This window comes from Tympanuchus pallidicinctus, unplaced genomic scaffold (assembly GCF_026119805.1).
Source record: "Tympanuchus pallidicinctus isolate F22 unplaced genomic scaffold, pur_lepc_1.0 scaffold12, whole genome shotgun sequence".
NCBI classification, from domain to species: domain Eukaryota; kingdom Metazoa; phylum Chordata; class Aves; order Galliformes; family Phasianidae; genus Tympanuchus; species Tympanuchus pallidicinctus.
The window spans coordinates 10,387,967-10,408,172 of NW_026294637.1; the positions used below are offsets into that span (position 1 = coordinate 10,387,967).

The 20,206-nt window shown below is 42.0% G+C and overlaps 1 long non-coding RNA gene across 8 annotated transcripts in view; it reads left to right on the forward strand.

Moving 5' to 3' along the window:
* LOC128075321 (uncharacterized) overlaps positions 1-20,206 on the forward strand; it is a 125,352-nt gene that overhangs the window by 78,409 nt on the left and 26,737 nt on the right. For 7 of the 8 annotated variants that reach the window (XR_008203737.1, XR_008203735.1, XR_008203738.1 and 4 more), the window contains one exon: positions 3,167-3,284. This is a non-coding gene — a long non-coding RNA (uncharacterized LOC128075321). Of the gene's footprint in view, positions 1-3,166; positions 3,285-4,146; positions 4,283-20,206 lie in introns of all 8 variants that reach the window. The other variant, XR_008203734.1, reaches the window with a different exon arrangement.

The following is a 20,206-nucleotide window of genomic DNA, read 5'->3' on the forward strand; positions in this document are numbered from 1 at the left end:
CTGGCGAGAATAGAAGGAATGCGGAGCAGGCAGCCCATTTGTCTCGAGTAGCTGACACGCATGCCCGTGGAAATGGCCAAGCCTGTTGGCAGCAGTGGCTTAAAATAATGGAATAGTAATGCCTGTCTTCTGGAAGGTGCTGAGCACTTTGGCTTTGCTGCACTGCTGCACTTTGTAGAACTGAGCTCCCACTAATATGCATTTCGCATAGCTGTGCAGCCAAGGACAAGCGTAGTCCAGGGCAGAAGCCTGCATGGGCAGAACCTGCAGAATGCAGAATCGCACATTAGTGCCGGCAGTGAGATAGGCATGTGTGTGAAAAGTGCTCTGGGGGTAGACAAAACAATGCAATCAGAAAGCTCCAGCTGCTCTGATTTCCAAACCCTGTTCTAAGACCTATCAAAGGTCTTGTGGACTCTAAATTGTTTCTTCTCTGAGTTGAATTATGTATAGAGACCTGTACGTATTCGTATGTTTTGTATCCAAAGCTGTTGTTTTCAAGGCAAAGAGCCCTTCCCCATGTTGTACACATTTCAAAGATGAGGAGCCAACAGCAGCAGATCTATGATAGTAAAGTTTCTTTTTGCTTACCCCAGCTCATACGCCTTAACAAGCACTTGCAAATCCCCGATCTAAAGCCTGCAAAAAGCCAGCGTGTGGTGGGAACTGTCAGAGTATTCAGGTATCAGCACACTCACTGGCCTCTTGGTAGCAATGTGATGGCTTTTAACAGAAGTAATGTGGATAGATACTGACTCCTTTTTTGAGGTGCATGCAATTATAAATGTGAGGAAAATGCAGGAAAAGTTAATCCAAGTTCCATTCAAACTGCAAAGCAAAATGAGCAGTATTTGACTACAGATGTCTGACAGCATGATATGGTTGGCTGGCAGAGCTTGGAGGGCTTTGCACGGAAAAGGCATGGCCTTTTCCACCAGTACCACAGTGTTGAGCACCATCTGCTGGGATGGTGCTGTTGAGGGGCTTCAGCCCTCTGTTCTCAAGTGTGATTGCAACCCAACTTCCACTGGAATCACAGGGAGTTCATCAGGAACATCAGTAATGATCACTTCTACATCACTCAGGTGATGTCCCTGCTCCCAGATCCCCTTGGAGAAGGCTGAATGGTGCTTAGCAGCTGACTTCTGTGCTTGCTCTGCCCTGTGTTGTCTGAGCATGCCACTGAGAATTCTCATACATTATACCTTGTTCAAACAGAAACAATTCAAAAAATTGTTAAAAAAAATGTTATTTTGATTCAAAGAAACACAACTGATTTTAGGCAACAAAATTTTGTTTCCTTTCAGGCTTTTGAGAACTTTAGTAATACACATGCAATTTTTTCTTGAAAAAATGAAAGTGAGTTTTTTCCCAGGATCTTTTCTAAAGAGGCCTTGTCCCACTCAGAATTTAGGAAATGTCATCTATTTTCTGAGCCTTGCAGCTGAGGTCAGCCTGTCTGTGATTGCGAGGATCACTCGACTTTGGCACTGTGCTGCTTTTAAGCCTTAGGGCATGCATTTAAATTGTCACATATAGTGTGTCTCATACTGACATCTTCTTCTGTAGAAGTGAAGGATAATACAGCACTTGTGCTGCAGAATAAGACAGTGCTCTCTCCTCAAGCATGAAAATTGTCTGCAAATTTCAGACTTGTTTTCCTTGATTGTGGCTGCTAATCAAGGCAAAAAACAAAGTTCATTTTACCAGGAGATGAACAATGCTTGGCAGTGTAGTGAATGTTAATGCAGTTAATTATTCCCAGTGCTGTGTCTGTCCTCTGAAGAGTTCAATATCTCTAGACAAGGCTTTAATGATCCAGAGCCACCCTGTGACTTCACCCAGGGAGTGTTGCCTCTTCAGGCCTGTTGGTTCCCTTAGTCTGCTCTCTCCCCTGTTTCGTGGCCTATTACATCTGGAGTGGTAGTGTTGGCTGGGGGTGTTAAAATGCCCTTTTGTTTCAGACTTGGTGGTTTTATTGTGCTTTCTGTTGTTCCTGGTTTCTTCATAGTCTCTCTGAATAATAAAGGTTTTGACTTTTGTTGAGTTGGGAACCTAAAAAATCTCTGAGCATTTATCTGCAGGGAAATTGAAAGTAGTGTTCCAGGTCCTCATGGTACTTGGGATCTGTGAAGTCCCTGCAACACATGGTAGTAAAGCAAACCTTAACTAACACATAAACTTGTGGGAATAAATTATCTTGGGTGTTACCTGCTTGATATGCTTCCACTTTAACTTAGTAATCAAAGAGTCATTAAGATTGGAAAAGACCGCTAAGATCATCTAGTTCAACCATCAGCCCATCCTCACCATGCCCACTAACCATGTCCCCTTGTGCCACGTTTACCCTTTCCTTGAACACCTCCAGGGATGGTGACTCCACCACCCCGGGGCAGCCTGTGCCAGTGCATCACCACTCTCTCTGAGAAGAAATTGTTCCTAATATCCAACCTGAACCTCCCCTGTTGCAACTTAAGGCCATTACCTTTTGTCTTACCGCTGTTACCTGGGAAAAGAGGATGATCTCTACCTTTCTACAGCCTCCTATCAGGAAGTTGAAGAGAGCAATAAGGTCTCAGTGATATCTTTCACTGAACTGAGCTTTACTAGACTAACTTAGTCTGCGACTCTGTGTTGTTTGTTAGGGTGGTATGTGTATACATATAAACATCTCTTAATAGTTGAAATAAAAAAAAATATATATTTTTAATAAATTCTATTTCTGATAATTTCATAGAATCATAGAATGGCCTGGGTCAAAAAGGACCTCAAAGACCATCTAGTTGGGTTGCCAACCACCAGACCAGGCTGCCCAGAGCCACATCCAGCCTGGCCTTGAATGCCTGCAGGGATGGGGCATCCACAGCCTCCTTGGGCAACCTGTTCCAGTGCATCACCAGCCTCTGTGTGAATTTGTCATACCAGCTGTATAATTATTTTTCTGTATTTGACAACAATACATTTTTTAAAATTTTTGTTTCTTTCTTTTTTAAGTATGTCAGTTTGGGGACAGAACCTGTGAACTGATGAGACTTGAATGTTTTACCCCGAATACACTCTCCTTGGTATTATTGCCAGAAAGTATTTCTTTACCAGAGCTTATACTAGCCCTTTGTGTCGCTATTTTACAGCTGTGATGTTTTTTGTTGCTTTTGTTTTGAAACAGCCACTGATTTTGGCTGCCTTAACTTGGAAAGATGCTCCCTTGATGCATGTGTGGTCTCCTGATAGCTGGGTGCAATGCTACTGTGGTCTGAAGCTCTGCGTGAGGCATCAAGATGTCGGTGAGTAGAGCCTCAATGCTGAGGATACATTACATTGCAGAAAGACAGGTGAGCTTGGGTGTCTGATCCTGCATCTGCAAAATAAACTGTTCAGTATTCTATTCAACTCCAAAACACCAATTAGTAAATGGATGTTTTCTTTTGGTTATCCTGAACTGAACCAGAAACTTGTTCCTGCAATCCTACTGATGTATCTGGGAGTCCTGGTAGAGCAGTGACTCAAGAAGTGAACCCTCTGTGTTGAGGCTTCCATGGGAACACTCTGACCTTACAAGAATTGCATTCTATTATATTTTAAAGATTTTTTGGAATTATTCTGGTAAAAATTATGGATTAAAAAAAAAAAAATTCAGACATTGCAGAGATGTTTTTTTAAAAAAAAATTATCATACAAAACTTTAAAGTAAAAAATATGTTCTCCTCAGCAAGAAATCATCGTTAAAAATTAGAAGTGAATTATTTATGGAAGAAATTAGGCAACATACAGCGTGCATGGTTTCTGTTAAGAGCAGGAGATAAAAAAGCTTCCAGATCTTAAAGTTATGATTATTTTATTTCTATTTTTCTTACAGGATTCTTGACATATGTACTGTTAATTGGGCAGTAATGATTTTCTTTCATTTGCACTGCAAATTACACCCATAATTATACTTTTATTCACAGAATATATTTTGTTAACTGACCTTGAGTTTAGCGTAGAATACAAAATGAGATAGAATTGTTCCAGAAGAAAGAAAAGTTCCAGCTGACACTTTGAGATTCCTAGGGAAATCTACTTTTGTTAAGTTTTGAATTTTAATTTTCGAGACACCAACAAAGATATACAACAGAAAGGTTTTAAGTAAGTGTATTACTTTGACAGGAGTCACCGGGTTCTACAATTAATTCTCACCAGTAGATCAATGCACTTCATAAGCTGCAAGTCATTCTGACAAGATGAAACAAATACAGTCGTTAGTGAAATCCTCAAAATTCAGAACAGTGGGCTGTGAAACTAGGTCAGTTTACATCTTCTTTGAAATATCTTTCCCCTCCATAGTATTTCATACTTGACTAATCTTAATAATGCACTTGACATCTTTGGTGACTGATCATATGCTAATTTAAAACCCATATTGTATGCATAAATTCAGACCAACATGGGGAGATGTTTCAGTATGATGGTGAAAAAGAAATAACAATTGAATTTGTTTCTGTTAAATATACTTTTTTCTTTTCTAACCTGAAAAATGTAAAGAAAGTCTAACTGTTGTTTGGAGGTAGGTATTTTAATGATTTAGAACTTTTTTCTTGTCCCAGCAAAATGCTCTTCTTGATTTTTTAGGGCAAGTAACTTGGAAGATTAAGATCTTTATTTAGAGCTATTTTGCCCATTCACTACAGGTAATTGCTGGGAATGCTTCTCTCAGGGATGTCTATTGTAAATTGTTGGCCCCAGTCCTGCTCATATTAATGTCAGTGGTAAAACTATTGTTGACTTCAGGAAGAGAATGGGAAGTCCCATTATCTTCATGTGTTGCTATTTAGACTTTATGGTATTTTTTGGAGAGTATTTTCAAGTATTTTTTACTCAGTTTTGTAAAGCTTACATAAAACTGCCATGCTTGTCATTATATATTGCCTATTTTTCTCTGTCCTTATTGCTTCTTGAGCATAAATTTCAGAGGTAAAGAAAATACATATGAAGTCTTATTGTGGCGGAAGATTGCTGACAATTAATGGTATGCTGTGAACATCAGGAAATTGTGGGTGCTTTCCCTACCCTGGTTAAAGAAGGCAGCTAGTTCTGTACCTCCCTCAGATGTTTGTCTCTCTTCTCTTTTTTTCTTTCTGTTTTTTAAGGTGTGAATTTGGTGATTATTTGTTAGTCTGGCTGCTGTGAGTAATAATAATGAGATAAAGTACCTGAAATGTATATTTAATAAGTGATAAATAATATATAAGTAATAAATAATGTATAAATAAAATATTTGGAGGGTTTGGGACTTCAGTTCCCGTCTTACGTTAGCCTCTGTTTTACAATTAGTAATAACCACTTTGGGGGATAGAAAAAAGTTTATGTTTAGGAAGTACTGCCTTTTGAAGAAGAAACTTAATGGCACTTTATTTTTGTAATGAGTCCAACAAGTCAAACCGGTAGGACTTGAATTAAGTTCTTAACTTGACTTCTTAGAGGTGCTGGGATCTGTCTCCTTGCCCCATATCTGAATCTGCAAAACACTTGTCTGCTTGTTTAAAACCCAATCTAAACAAAGCAGCACAGGGAATAAAGTCAAGCTGAGAACTATGGACTCGGCATTGAACTCATCTTTTCCTGCTTTCTCTTGATGTGTTTCCATGTGGCATAAAAAAGCACCTAAGAGACAAAATAAGGATAAATCTAGTGTGATGTAGCAATATTTATTGTCCTTTATAACACAACAGGAAGTCTGCAACTGCTCAGAGGCAGGTTTCCAGATCATGCTATTTTTGATAGGTTTACAGTCCAGAGAGACCACAAACGGTCCAGCTCAGTAGGTTATGGGCTTTCCAGAATAATTTTATCCTATAGAGATTGTATGGGGCAATGTTAGCAGTCATGAATATCCTTGACAGTGCCTTAGTAGGGACAGGGTACAATATAGTCTGAATTGGAAATAGTAGTAAATAACATACTAACTTGGAATTTTCTTGTGTTGTGATAATATGTTTGCACCCTGATCGTATCCCCTAGTGTAGATTTGCTTACGTTCACGTACAAAATTTTAGTGACTCTTCTGGGGCTTTGGGTAGGTAGGAACCTACTGTCCATGTAAAAATCCAATTCTTTAACAAAATACAATTTCAAACTAGCAACTATTCCTGACAGTGTCTCTGCTTAGGATATTAGCTGCAAATGATAATAATAGATTATAACTAAACTGCTGTGAAATCAAGAGAAAAACACTTAGTTCTGCTGCTGAAAACTGTTCTTGTTTGTGCTTGCGTGTCTTTTGTTGAGAAAGAGAATTTGCTAAGCATGTAATTTTGGCCTTAAAATTTTTACTGCAGTGTTAATACATCTTCTCACTGCTCCACTGTATTGCACAGTGCATTGGCCCACATCATCACCAAACGTTTTTGTTGTAGCCGAAGATATGTGTGCACTGAGTGTAGAAGTGTCGTCAGCTATGGTTTTGCACAAACCCAGGTGCTGTGCTGTATTTGCAGATGTAATAACAAAAGCAGAGGAGAAAATGAAAGTCTTTGAAATGTGAATGGGTTTCTTTGAGTATCATTGTCCTTTCTGCCACTAAACTTCAGCGAGGCACAGATGTGTGGGGCAGGGGGGCTGCTCTGTGATGACTTATATGGAGGGTTTCTTTTGGCAGTCTCAGAAAAATGATGATGTGAATAAAGGGAACTTGTTTAGTTCAGATGAAGTCTCTATTAATGAGCCCTATTATTCCTATTTTTGGAAAGTGCTAGATTTTTTTTTCAAATATATACAATGCTGTATTATTTTTGATTACAGCAGCATTCACTGATCACTTTTATCTTTGTGTGTGAGAATTTCTAATTATACATGTTAGACGAGTGATCTTTACTGTAAATAGTAATGTGATTTCCTTTCACTTGATCTGTCTGAAGTAGATTCTGTTTCATTGTTCACTTTCTTCATCACAGTATCTTGCCTATTTTATCTTTCAACGGATATTTCTTCAAATCCTCTCGCCTGTTCTTCCCCTCCCCCTTGTACCTTTTTGAAAAGAGCTTTATCTGAGCAGGCAGTTTCATTTGTCTTTTGATCTATTTTTTGATGGATATGTATTCACTTCTGGTAGCCAGCCCCATACTGAAATCCACATTCAAAGCTGAAGTGTGGGGACCCGGCTGAGACTTCTAGGTAAGACCCATACCTAAGATTTGCTAGAGCTACTGGGGAGCCTGGGGACCAGAGATGTTGGTTGTCTTACTGTGAGGCTTGCAAAACTTTTGCAAGGATATTAGTAGTTTCTAAACTTTTGGTTGATTCCTGTGGAGAGCTGAACAGTGGTAGCTTAGGTAGCTAGCTGCCAGCTATTTCTGAAAACCCAGAGCTTCCACCCTTCAGGTGAGCGCTGCCTTGCTCCAGCATACACCTCACGGCATCGCATCTCTGCCTGTGCTGCGGCAGGGTTAGTCTGCATGCAAGAGCCAAGGGCACTGCGTACCTTCTGATGGTCCTGCTGGGCCTCATTATTGAACTTTTTCTACCATGTCCTTACTGAGGTCTTCTTACAGAGCAGAGAATGTGAGCAGAGAAGGCAGAGACTGGCCCATAAACGTGAATCGAAAGCTTTGTAAACCCAGGTGGTACTGACACCAGCACTGGGAGAGGGGAGAGAAACTCTGAAAGCAGAAACAGCAATCACTTGCCTACCTCAAGAAGATCAATAGGAAAAGCTAGAAATTCCTCCCTGCAACTCTAAACCAAAATAAAAATAATTTTTAAAAAATGACTACAGTGAATGGAAAGTCAGGGGGTCATTTTCTTCAGACTATTTTTCTGTAGATCCTCAGCTGCTGCAAAATCAAAGTCAGTCCAGTTCTCCTATACAAATGTGAGTGACTTAAGCCCACCATTTGTATGTTAAACAACTTGTTTAATATAGTATTAGCATTCAGATAGTCACAATGAGGCTTTGAGGTTAACATCCCATTAAGATGAATGGGAGATGTTCATACCTCAGGCTGTAGATTCAACAAGACAGCAGAGCATTGATTTACATAGCGAAGGCTATATCTTGGCAAACCAGAAGGGCTGCAGACATCATTTTTTCTAAAGGGAAGCTTCAGTTCCAGTGAGCACATTACAGTCTGCAAAAGGCCCCAGATCAGCAGAGTGCCGGAGCTGGATAGCCGCTGGCTGTAACTTTAAACTGAAAGACATCAAATGGGTTTTTTGCTGTTAAAATTGAGATCCCAGCCAGGTGCTGATGTGCTCTCCATTCCTGTCTTGAGACTCCCTTTTCTTCCTCTCACCCACTTTCTCCCAGAACTGATTTTCTGATAGGAAATGTAGGACAAGGGCTTGGTGATCTTTACTGACCTTAACACTAATGCACATTTTTATTGTCTTTTTTGATCAGTATGTCATCCTGCTTGAGCCTAGTCTTCAGATTCTCCCTGTCTTCCATCTATTTTATACCCTCTCTTGTGTTGATATATGATTACATTAATTCCTTTCCTTCCTTAGCTCCACAGATTTTCCCACAGGACCTCTCCCACTTGCGTGTTTTCTTCCTTGCTATCTCTGCTGTCTGGCATACTATTATTTCCTTTCTCATACTCACTGTCCTCCTGAGGAGCTGTCTTTGGACAGACCACCATATGAACGAGGGTTTTCTTCAGATCTCTCCCAGTGCACTCCTGAAACCCCAGGACACTTCTGCCACAGTTGCCTAGAGGGACAGGACAGCCTGGATGCTGCAGTAGGCTCAAACCACAGGTGTTGTGTAGTGTATTTTGCAGCTGAAAGCCTTGGTATTCTTTCTAGCAGATGCCAGCTTGATTTGTGCACCAATCTGAAGTGCAAATGAATGTGGCTGCATTTTAGTTCCAGTTGGTTACATCGCAAAACCCAGTGCACTGCTGTTCGGCCTGGGAGTTCAGTGGAGATTCAGTGGGGTAGCAGGAGTGCTAATGCTGAGGTGCGTTTGACAGGGATGCGGCTTCCCCAGCAGCAGCTGCCTGTGCTGTGCTGTAGATACGTCTTTTGTTAGCTGAAGTCACTCAACTCTTCTGAGTAATTAGAATTATCAGCTTGTAGGAAGAGAGCCTAAACTGAGGTTTCTTCTTTTTATTTTTTTCCTAAAGGACTTATAGCTGCTTATGAATTTGGCTTTGCAGTAATGAGCTCATTTTTTATTAGTCCAGCTTGTATAATTAATTAATCAGTCATGGATGAGACATAGAACTTGAAGATTTTTTTTTTTTTCTGGATAGATATTGCTGCATACCTTGATTTCTTAATTTTTTCTCTTTGTAATAGCTCAGTAGAGCTGGAGTGAGGGTCACTCACTTTATTAATGACTCTCTGTTGCATTGCTTTCCACAACTCAGTCATCACAGAATCACAGAATGGCCAGAGTTGGAAGGGACCTCAAGGATCATGAATCTCCAACCTCCCTGCCACATGCAGGGCCACCAACCTCCCCATTTAATGCTAGACCAGGCTCCCCAGAGCCCCATCCAGTCTGGCCTTGAACACCTCCATGGACGAGGCATCCACAACCTCTCTGGGCAGCCTGTTCCAGCACCTCACCACTCTCTCCGTAAAGAATTTCCCCCTGACATCCAACCTAAGTCTCCCCTCCCTCAACTTAAAACCATTTCCCCTTGTCCTGCAGTTATCAACCCTTTCAAAGAGTTGATTCCCCTCTTCCTTGTAGGCTCCCTTTAGGTATTGAAAGGCTGCAATGAGGTCACCCTGAAGCCTTCTTTTCTCCAGGCTGAACAAGCCCAGCTCCCCCAGCCTGTCTTCATAGGGGAGGTGCTCCAGTCCCCTGATCATCTTTGTGGCTCTCCTCTGGACCCTCTCCAACAGCTGCCTGTCTTCTTTGTACTGGGGTATCCGCACTTGGACACAGTGTTGCAGATGGGGCCTCACAAGAGCAGAGTAGAGGGGGACAATCACCTCCCTGTCCCTGCTGGCCACCCCTCTTCTGATGGTTCCCATCACTGCTCATCACACAGTTGTGCATCAGAAACTCAACATAGTTGAGTTTCTGTACCAGTAGCTTGTGTTCTATAGTGTTAGTTTCCCAAGCATGATACTAAGCAATTTTAGGAAATGCTGATACAACTGTAGCAATTTTCCTCAATTTGTTCCTGACAAAGAACTCGCTTCAAAATTGAGTTGGCTTCCTCTTTGTTCGAAACACTGGTAAACACAATTAGCCTCATTAACCCTGGTTTCTGTTTCATAACAGAAAATTAGCCTGCAATCACTGGTTTGCTGGAAAGCACTGTTGTAATTAGTCTTCAACATTCTGATATGAAAATCCATCACATTTTTAATTTCTTTGACATGTCAGTGTATACAGAAAACACGCCTGATTTCTCACTTATCTTGGGCACTGAGATAAAGTCAAGGACCAAGAGCTCTGCTTGGCTTATAGCGCTGCTGAACAGCTTGGACAAACATCTGTCATTGGTGTCAGAAGTGCACTGGTCCTGGAGGGAGAGAGAGGGCAGTAGGTGATTTCTGGAGGTCCTCTCTGCCTCTGCAATTCTATGCGGTCCTGACCTTCAAACAGCATGGTACCCAAGCAAGGACAACTGAAATTCTGGCCCCATTGAATGAATGCGTTTCCTTACTGTTCCTTCCCAAATGCCTTGTTGTTCCAGCTGCATTTCAGATAGGAGGTCTGGGGTCTGCCTCCCTGCAGCTCTTAGCTGATGGTGGCACTGAAGCCCCTTCCTTTCTACCAGCATAGAGATGGACTAACACAAAGGTGAGTCAGGCTAATAATGCTTAAACCTGTGTGGATAATCTGATATTGGTTGGCCAGGATAGGTTTATCATCACCCTCAGGACCTGTGTCACTCTACAGAATGTGTCGAGGCCTGTGATTACATCCTTGTGAAACAACCAGGTTTTTTTAAGACTCTTTATTCTATTCAGTGGTGAAAGCTGTAGCTCATGTGGGTTGCTAAGTCATGAGGTAGTATATGGCACATCCCACTTTCACAGGTTCACAGAGTGAGTGCTGCTGCAGGGCAGCTCACACTGGCTGGCTCAAAATGCTGTGGACTGGTTTCTGAACTGTGTTTGCCTCTCACCAGCCACTGAGAGCAGAAATAGCGGAGGTCCATGTGCTCCTGTGTCTGTACAAGTATACCCAAGAACTCTTCTGGGAAACTAGGTACATCACTTGCACCAAATAACATTCTTTTGTGGAATCACTGAGATTTAAATAAAGGAAGACTTTGTCTGCGTTAGGAAAGGAAAGACAATTATTTTGAATTCAGTGTAAAAATACTAAAGGTAACTCCTGATTTTAGCTCTTTCCATTCCATACCTCCTGTCATCTGTTGAAGAGAGATGATGATTGTCTTCTTCTAGAAGTGTCATGGATGTCTTCAATGAAGGATAGAGTGCAAATGCTTAGTAGTATTTTAATGAAAGACCAGAGGAATTATTTGTATAATTACAGCACCTTGATTCTTGCATGTGGGACAGAGGGCAGGTTTGATAATGCTTCTAGGACTGCTTGCACAGCGGGGAGTAGAGAACAGAATCATGTCATTTGTGCAGCCTGTCTGTGCAGGAAAAGGATGATCCCACAAGTCTCTCTAGTGACTACTGAAATCTTTGCCTAAGGGACATTTTTCGCCTGTATTAAATGTTTCTCTCATTTCTCAATTGTTCTCTTTAAATGCACACTGCACCCTGGGGGTATCTCCATTTGAATGATCTCAATTGTCCCTGTGTCCATTTGGGTGCCAGGCCAGAGGGCTGTGAAGTGAAGCCGAGCTATTCTATCTTGCTATCTAAACTGCAAATGAGGAATTCAGTAATTCAAAGGGAAAGTGGTTCAGGTCACTACATCTATTTGCTATTAAGTTTTTAAATAACCAAATAGTGACTAAATAAATAAATAATTCATTAGGTACACAGAGCATTTATAGTTGAAATACTAGTGAAATTAATTTTAACTTGTTTATATTCCAGAAAGAAACATAAAAGCACTGACAAAAAGCAAAACCTTCAGACACCGTCTTCATTCATGCATGAGGCACCCTGCACGCAAAATGATAGTGTTAGGAATGTGAACCAATCAAGTAGTCTAATTGGCTAAACTATTTCAGTGCTCATCATATAGAAGCAGGTTTTAACATTTTATTCACCACAGCTTAGCTTTTTTGAAGTGTGCCTAACATTTCCATACTTCTGGCCTATTACAAGGTTTTCTTAGGCCTGTGCCTGAGGATCTGTGTGACACATTGAGCTGTGATCTGACTCTTCATCCAGCTGAGGGCTCTGAAAGTTGTTCACAGAAGAGATGTGGTGTTGGCTTCCCAGTGGTGAAGACAGGTTGGATCCATCTGGATTTCAGGGTGTACCTACAATCTCTTCCTTGAATAATTGATTTAGAACCTCATTTGCCCCTGCACCAACATGGTGACACAACCCCATCACACGAGCTGCAGGTGAAATGCTTGTATGCACAGCTTGAATGAATGTGGTGCAAGGGACAGGCAGCGAAGTCAGCAGGCAGCGTTTCAGTCCTACTGGCAGAGGAGCATCAGTGAACACGTGCTCTGAGCAGTGCTCAGGTGGAGCTCCACTCCTACCTGAGGGACTGCTGCTTCCCCGCATGCTCGTGGTTGAGGGGGACTTCCCACTGCACAGTATTAACAGTTGGCAGGGGTGAAGACTGCAGAGCAGATGATGATTACAGCCTGATGAGTAGCGTTGTGTTGTACTCCAAGCTCTTTCACTGATTTTTTTTGTGATGAACAGAGATTAGTTATCCAGGTCATATCACCCAATATACTCTTGTGTAAAATGATGATACTGCCAGTTTCTGGTTGCTACACTGAGCTCTGTGTTACTCTTTGAGGGATGCCTTCTGATTCTTGCATGAATGTGGCTACATAAAGGCAGAGCACTGTTGTCAGACAGCTGTTTCAGAAAAGCCAAAGTACTGGAGAATGCTATCCTGTATGTACAGACACAGAAACACTGACTCTATCGCTTAGCTTCTATATGTCAACATATGATTATTCTTCCTTCTTTCTCTTGTTTATTTTCTTCAGTTATTTCACACCACATTCATTCTAACTTGAAAAGGAAGAGATTAGGTTAGATTATTTCAAACATCTGCAAGTGCAGTAGAATGCACAAGGGGCATTTTAAGCATTAACGTTCTGTGTATTTTGTTCGGGTAATTAAGCATGGAAGCATGGAAAGGTCACCTTGTGTTCTAATAGCAAGCATGAAGAGATGGCAGAGAGGAAAGCTAAGTTGAGCAAAAACAATCTAAGTAGAAAGCATCAGCATTTGACAGTATTTATTACTTCTTCAGTGTTCCCCTAGCTGCTACAATATATTGATTCCAACACTATGCTCATATATTTTGTTTTTAAAAACTGAATTAAGTATGAGACTGAGTACAAGGTGAGGGCTAGGCAGCTCAGAGTGCACATTGTTGCCAGCTGTTTGGCACTGACTGTCCTTTGGGACAAGCATCCAGATGAGGTTTATTCAAAACACATCAGCCATGACACTGCATAACTTCCCACTTAAAGGGACATGTCAAGAGTTCCTTTTCTGGTCATGTATTTATATCTGTCCTTCACTGAAAAAAAAAGTAAAATATATATATATATGAATAGGAATAATAAAAAAGTAAAATATATATATATATGAATAGGAATAATAAAATAGGAATAATTTTATTTTTTTTTTATTTTAAGGAATGAGAACAGTGGGTGGAGTTTGATTGCGAAGTTTCAATGGTTTTTGCCAGAAGTCTTTCCCATCTCAATGAGGCCACTCCCTTTCTAACTCTGTCCTCATAGTTCTGTGTTTGCAACTTTGCTCATTATTCCTCTGGTGAATGCTTGCAGTGCAAATCACTGACTGTCTCCATAGGTGAGCTTGGTCCTTCTTGTAATTTCCAGAAATCTCTGCCTGAATTATGGATGCTGAGAAGAGATCCTGCTGTTGGTTGTTATTCCTGTAGTAGGACTGAGTTATGAAGTGCGGCCAGTGCCCGGTGCTGAGAGCTGTAGTGTGCATGCTCACACAATCTGTCTTTCCCTGTAAGATCCCTGCAACAGCAGAGAGATTAAAATAGTTTAGGAATGATTTCTTGAGGATGATCTATGCTCTCACAGTATCTAAGGTTGGGAGGTTATGCATGTTTCTGCCTCGTGTAGAACAAATGAGTCCCAGTTTTTCTTCTACTTTTTGGTTCTCATAGAATATGTTTAAAATTCTCTGTTAGGAGACCTCACCACCTCATATATGACTCTGTGTGGGAGATTGTACTACGTAGAGCTGTAATTTCTTTATCCTTTCTATTTCTGACCTGGAGTTCTTTGAGTACTTTTTCCCTCTTGTGGAAAAACAGTAATTCTTTCTCCAACCTTAGTCATACATCCTTTCTTATAAACACTTGGTAAAGATTTCATTTCAGTTTTCTGCAATCTTTTTCCTCTGTTATGAAGTAACCCTGGCACTCTCTTAGATACCCTGCTGACATTTTGCGTCTTATACACTTGAAAAATTCTTATTTGTCTTTATTCCTTAAAAACCTTTTCCCACTCATCCTTCCAGCCTTTCCTAGCCAAGTTTTATTCTTTCAGCTTTGTTGCTATACTTCCTTGCCCACTTCTTGTCTCAAATACCTCTTTCATATCTTTCAGTTACGTAGTCATTCATTTCTCTTTTTGTGTCCTTTCTCCCAGTGATTTACCCCACTAGATTGCCCTCATTCTTCTAACTGTAGGCTATTTAAGGAATTATTGCATGACATCCCCTGGGAAACTGTCCTTAAGGACACAGGAATGGAACAAACCTGGCAGTTCTTTAAGGACAACTTTCTGAGAGCACAAGAGTGCTCCATCCCTCTATACAAGAAATCAAACAGAGGAGGTAGGAAACTGACATGGCTGAGCGAGGACCTGCTGTTCAAACTGAGATAAAAAGGAAAAGTATAGGCAATGGAAGCAGAGATGGGTGTCCTGGGAAGAATATAGGGATGCCATCCAGACATGCAGAAATGGGATCAGGAAAGCCAAGGTGCAGATGGAGTTGAACTTGGCAAGGAATGTGAAAAATATAAAGAAGAGATTCTTTAGATACAGTGGGCAGAAGAGGTAGGCAAAGGAGGATGTACCTCATCTGATAAATGAGAAGGGAGAATGGCTTCAACAGGCATGGAGAAGGCTGATGTAGTCAATGAGTTATTTGCCTCAGTCTCCACTACCACTTAGGTTTCCCACACCTATTGTATCCCTGAACATTTAGGTGGGGGTCAAGGGAGAGAAATCCTCTCCAACTGTAGTAGCAGAGCAAGTTCAAGACTGTCTCATGAGGCTGAATATGTTCAAGTTTATGGGATCGGATAACATGCTTTCCAGGGTTTGAAGGAATTGGCTGATGGCAGTTGCTGGGCCACTCTCCATCATATTTGAAAAGTCATAGCTGTCAGGAGAAGTCCCTGCTGACTGGAAAAATGAAAGACCTGGTGATCTACAGAGTGATGAGCCTCATCACTGTGTCTGGAAAGATCTTGGAACAGATCCTACTGGAAGACATGTTAAGGCACATGTGAGATAAGGAGGTGATCTGAGACTACTAGCATTGCTTCTCAAAGGGCAGATTGTGACTGACCAATCTGGCCGCCTTCTGTGATGGAGTGATGGCATAGGTGGACATAAGAAAGGCAACTGATATCATTTACCTGGACTTGTGTAAGGCCTTTGACATGGTCCCCCATGGCATTCTTATCTCTACATTGGAGAGAGACGGATTTGAAAGCTGAGCTATTTGGTGGGTAAAGAACTGGTTGAATGGTTGCAACCAGTGAGTTGCACTCAGTGGCTCTGTGTCCAGATGGAGGCCTGTGATGATCGATGTCCCCCAGAAGTCTGTCTTGGGACCAGTAATCTATAAAATTGTTACCAGTGGCATTGATGTTGGGCTCAAGTGCACCCTCAGCAAGTTTGCTGATGACACTATGCTGAGTGCTGCAGTTAACACCATAAAAGGAAGGAATGCCCTTCACTGGGATCTGGACAGGCTTGAAAAGTAGGCCCATGTGAACTGAACATGGTTCAAAAAGGCCAAGAGTAAGGCATTCTGATTGTAGAGGCAATCCCAGATATGTGTACATGCTGGAAGAAGAATTCAGAGAGAGCAGCCATGTGGAGAAGGACTTGGGGATCCTGGTGGATGAAAAGCTGGATGTGATCCAGCAGTATGAACTTGCAGCCTGGAAGGCCAATGTTGTCTTGGGCTGCATCAACAGAGGTGCGGCCAGTAGGGAGAAAGAGGGGATTATTAATCTCTGCTGTGCCCTTGTGAGGCCCCATCTTGCATGCAGGCCTGGGGCACCTAACATGAGAAAGGTGTGGAGTTTTTGGAGCTGGTCCAGAGGAGGGCCATGAAGATGATCAAAGAGCTGGAGCACCTCTTGTAGGAAGAAAGGTTGAGGGAGTTGGGGCTTGTTTAGCTTGGAGAACTCTTGGGAAACCTCATTGCAGCCTTTTAGCACCTGAAGGAAGCTTATAAGCAGGAGAGGATTGACTTTTTACATGGGCAGATAGCGACTGGACAAAGGAGAATGGCTTTAAACTAAAAGAGAGGAGATTTAGGTTAGATGTTAGGAAGAAATGTTTTATTCAGAAGGTAGTGAGGCACTGGAACAGGCTGCCCAGAGCTGTGGGTACCCCGTCCCTGAGGTGTTCAAAGTCAGGATGCATGCGGCCCTGGGCAGACAGATGTGGGGGTGGCAACCCTGCCCACAACAGGGGTTTAGAACCGGATTATTGTTAAAAGTCCCTTCCAATCTAAAGTATTTTATGATTCTCTATGTGCTGAATCACAAAATACTGTATTAGTGTTTGCTGTGTATCTAAAGAAAGCACCTTCAGAAGGATGGGGCAGCATTTCAGCAAGCAACAGACTCTTGACTGTGGTAAGCCAGGGCTCCAATTTGGCCTCATTTCTTTACCTAGTTTCAGCCTAAGCCTTATCTCTGTGATTTCTCAGTCTGGTTCTGCTTGTTGTGCAGTGTCTTGCCTGAAGTGCTGAACATCCCATTCCACTGTGCTGGTAGATACTTCGCTTCTCCCTGGACAAAGACTCTCCATGGGCATGTGCATCATTTTCCTGCACCACCTTGACCAACGAGGAGGCTCAAAATTCCTGAGTTAAAATGCCTTTATGGCTGCTTCTTGTGATTTTACTGTCTTGACAGTTGTCACAGTAGGCTGCAAACACCATTTCCATCAATGCAACTGATTAAGGATGATTCAAGAACTTCAGAAGTGCTTGTGCTCATGAGGTGGGCAAGAATGAAGGAGGCTGACAGTTCTACAAGCCCTTTGAAAGCAATTACATGGTCTCAGGGGAGATGACTACCACTTCTGGTTTTCAGTTTAACTTTTGGTGGCAATGGCAGTACTCTTGGAAGAGGACAAGAGCAATATAGGTTGAAGCAGCAGTCTCAAATTACAGGGAAGCAGGAGGAGCCTCCAGCAGGACACACTCCTGACTGTAAAATCCTTTATATCTAAATCTCTCACACTGTAAGTTCAAAGCAGGAGCAAAGTGACAGTAAACTATTGGTACAAACCGACAGAATTTTTCTTTTACAGGAAGGAAAAGTCCCATTGTCTGCAACTACGTAATCTTGCATGGTGTGTAATGTTTATAAAGAACAGGGGTCACATATGGCTAGCTGTCAGCAAGAAACAGTCAGCTTGAATTAGCATTAAAAAAGCTGAGTACTTAAAACATAATATAAGTACATGTAACAAAAGTAAATGGTTTCAGATGTGATAATAGAACAGGCTTTCCTTCCTTCAGACTTAGCCCTGTGTCTCCTTCCTTAATTTCTTCTGTCTTGTTAATATATTTATAAAGTACATCCTGGTATTGAAAGAGCAGGACCCGTAGCAGCCGGCTTCTAGACTAGCCTTGTGCTCAATGTTTAACAAATTAACTTAGATCTGTAAATGAGCAAGTTTTAAGTATCACCACATCTGAGGATGTGTTCAGGTTAAGAGCACAGAGCTGTTTTGAAAACAACTCATTTTGCAACAACCTTAGAAGCCTTGTTAGTCTATTACTGGCTTAAGCAGCTCCGGTACTGCAGTTGTGTGCCATTAGGAATAGGAACAAGAGCTGACTATAGATAACTAGGGCTGGCTTTAACTGTGTGGGATACTTGTCTGTAGGAAAGAAAGAGTTAGTTTTCAAGGAAAGAAAATGAGGCCAGTAAGAACTGCAGGCTTCCCTCTTCATCTTCTGCTGCTTCCTGAGGGTTAAGGGTGTCAATGTACAATGCTGTATTTTAACACTGACTGCTGATTATTCAAGTGACTATCAAAAAAATTACACTGCTGCAAAGAATATACTGAAGATATAGTGCCCAGAAAATGCCATGCACTTCAATGGGGAGCTTTTGCCAGAGAACAAAAGGCCTGGGGTAGCAAAAAAAGACAGAAGGAAGTGTGGAGCCTGTGCTTCCCTGGAGAAAAAAAAAAATCCATTAATTTATATTGATTATATCCCTAAAGTGTTTTAAAAGATTTTTGTTCTCTCTTGTTCAAATCTTGCTGCTTCTGAGTCATAGCAAAAAGCAGGGAAGGCAACAAAGAGCAAGGCAATGGTAGCTTTACAAGGAACAGAGGAGAGAAAATACAGCTTGCAGCCCCTTCTGTTCTCCATCCGCCTCACACTTATCTTGTCACTGCTCGTGGCACTCTGATACCCAAAACTCGTGTGAGCTGAGCACCAACAGGGAACTGGGAGAGGGGAAGAAAATGTGTGGGCAGCTGAGGGGCTGCTTTCTCATGGCTGGGGCTGGGCTCAGAAACAGTGGGGCAGCGATGGCCCTTATTCCCACCTGATTCTTGAGACCTCTACGTGCCTCAAGCAACGCCAGAAGGCCAAAAGGCAGTTGCAGCAACTACTGAGCTAATGCCTGTGGTTGGATAGGGCTGGCAAGGGCACTGCAGCACGGGGTCCCAGCATTGAAATTCCTACAAGGTTTTTGGCAGCCCCCTCACCAAGCAGCCTCCAGAAGGGTGTGCATTTTGTATCTTCCAAGTTTTCTCCCTGCCACCTATTTGCAGTAGCAGCTGGATACACTGGAACTGAGTGACCATGAAGTACAGTTATCAGCTCTGTCAGCAGCACTGTATTCTCAGGAGAAGTCATATGAGCAGAAGGTGGGTCTGGCCTATTGGGGTTAGAATCAAGTTGCAGAAACTGAATGGAGAGAGTCTGAGCATCTGGAGCAACCAGTTTGCTGGTTGCAGAGCTCCTCTTCTACTCCTTGTCTCACCAAAACCTACAGAAGTGTAGGGAAGCGCTTTCTTTTCTTCACTGTATTTTCAGGATCATTCATTGTTAGATTTAATGGCTAGAATAAAGAGCCATTATAGTGAAAATCATGAAAACAATGTTCTGTTGAGATGACAACTAGAGAAATAAATGTTTTAAAAAAATGAAGCTTGCAAGAGCCCTCAGAACTAAAAAGTCAGTCTGTCAACTGGAGCGAGGAGGTAGCACCACATTGACGGGAGCTGCTGAAAAAGCTGTTCTACACTACTCCCACTTTTTCACAGTTACTCATTCCCCACCCTGTCTATCCCTTTCTCCCTGCTGCATTTAGGAGTCTCTGAGGCTGGAGTTGAGGTTGGATTGCTGCTGATCTGCTGGATCTGTGTGAACTGCAGGAGTCCTAAGAAGTGTCTCTGACAGCTGTTGTTTTTCCTCATGGCCTTTTCTTCCTAATAGGGCAGAAAGTGAAGAACAGGGAGAGAGAGAGAGGCTCCTGCAGACTGCTCAGGGCAGTGAGGTGCAGCTGTCCTTTGCTGTGTTGGAATGGGCAAGTAAGTGACAGGCCCAATGTGCTCTGTTAGTGCTGCTTGGCAGAGGGGAATTATGTTAGCTTGAACCAGGGAATAACTATTTGTTTAATTTTAACATTTCAAAAGTGGACTTTATCTATGCGACGTGTATGCAGAGCTACTGTCTGCTCTTGCAGAGCTCTGTCTCTCCAAATGTGATGGTCAGGATACATTTTTTTGAGTGCAGTGTGATGGCAAATGTAGCAGCTGCTGCATGTTTTCTGATAGAAAATGAGAAAATGTGTTTTAAGGTCATTTGAAACAGAATTCAGTACTTCTGCATAATGGGTAATAGTTTAGTCCCATTTTCTGTTAACTCTGTG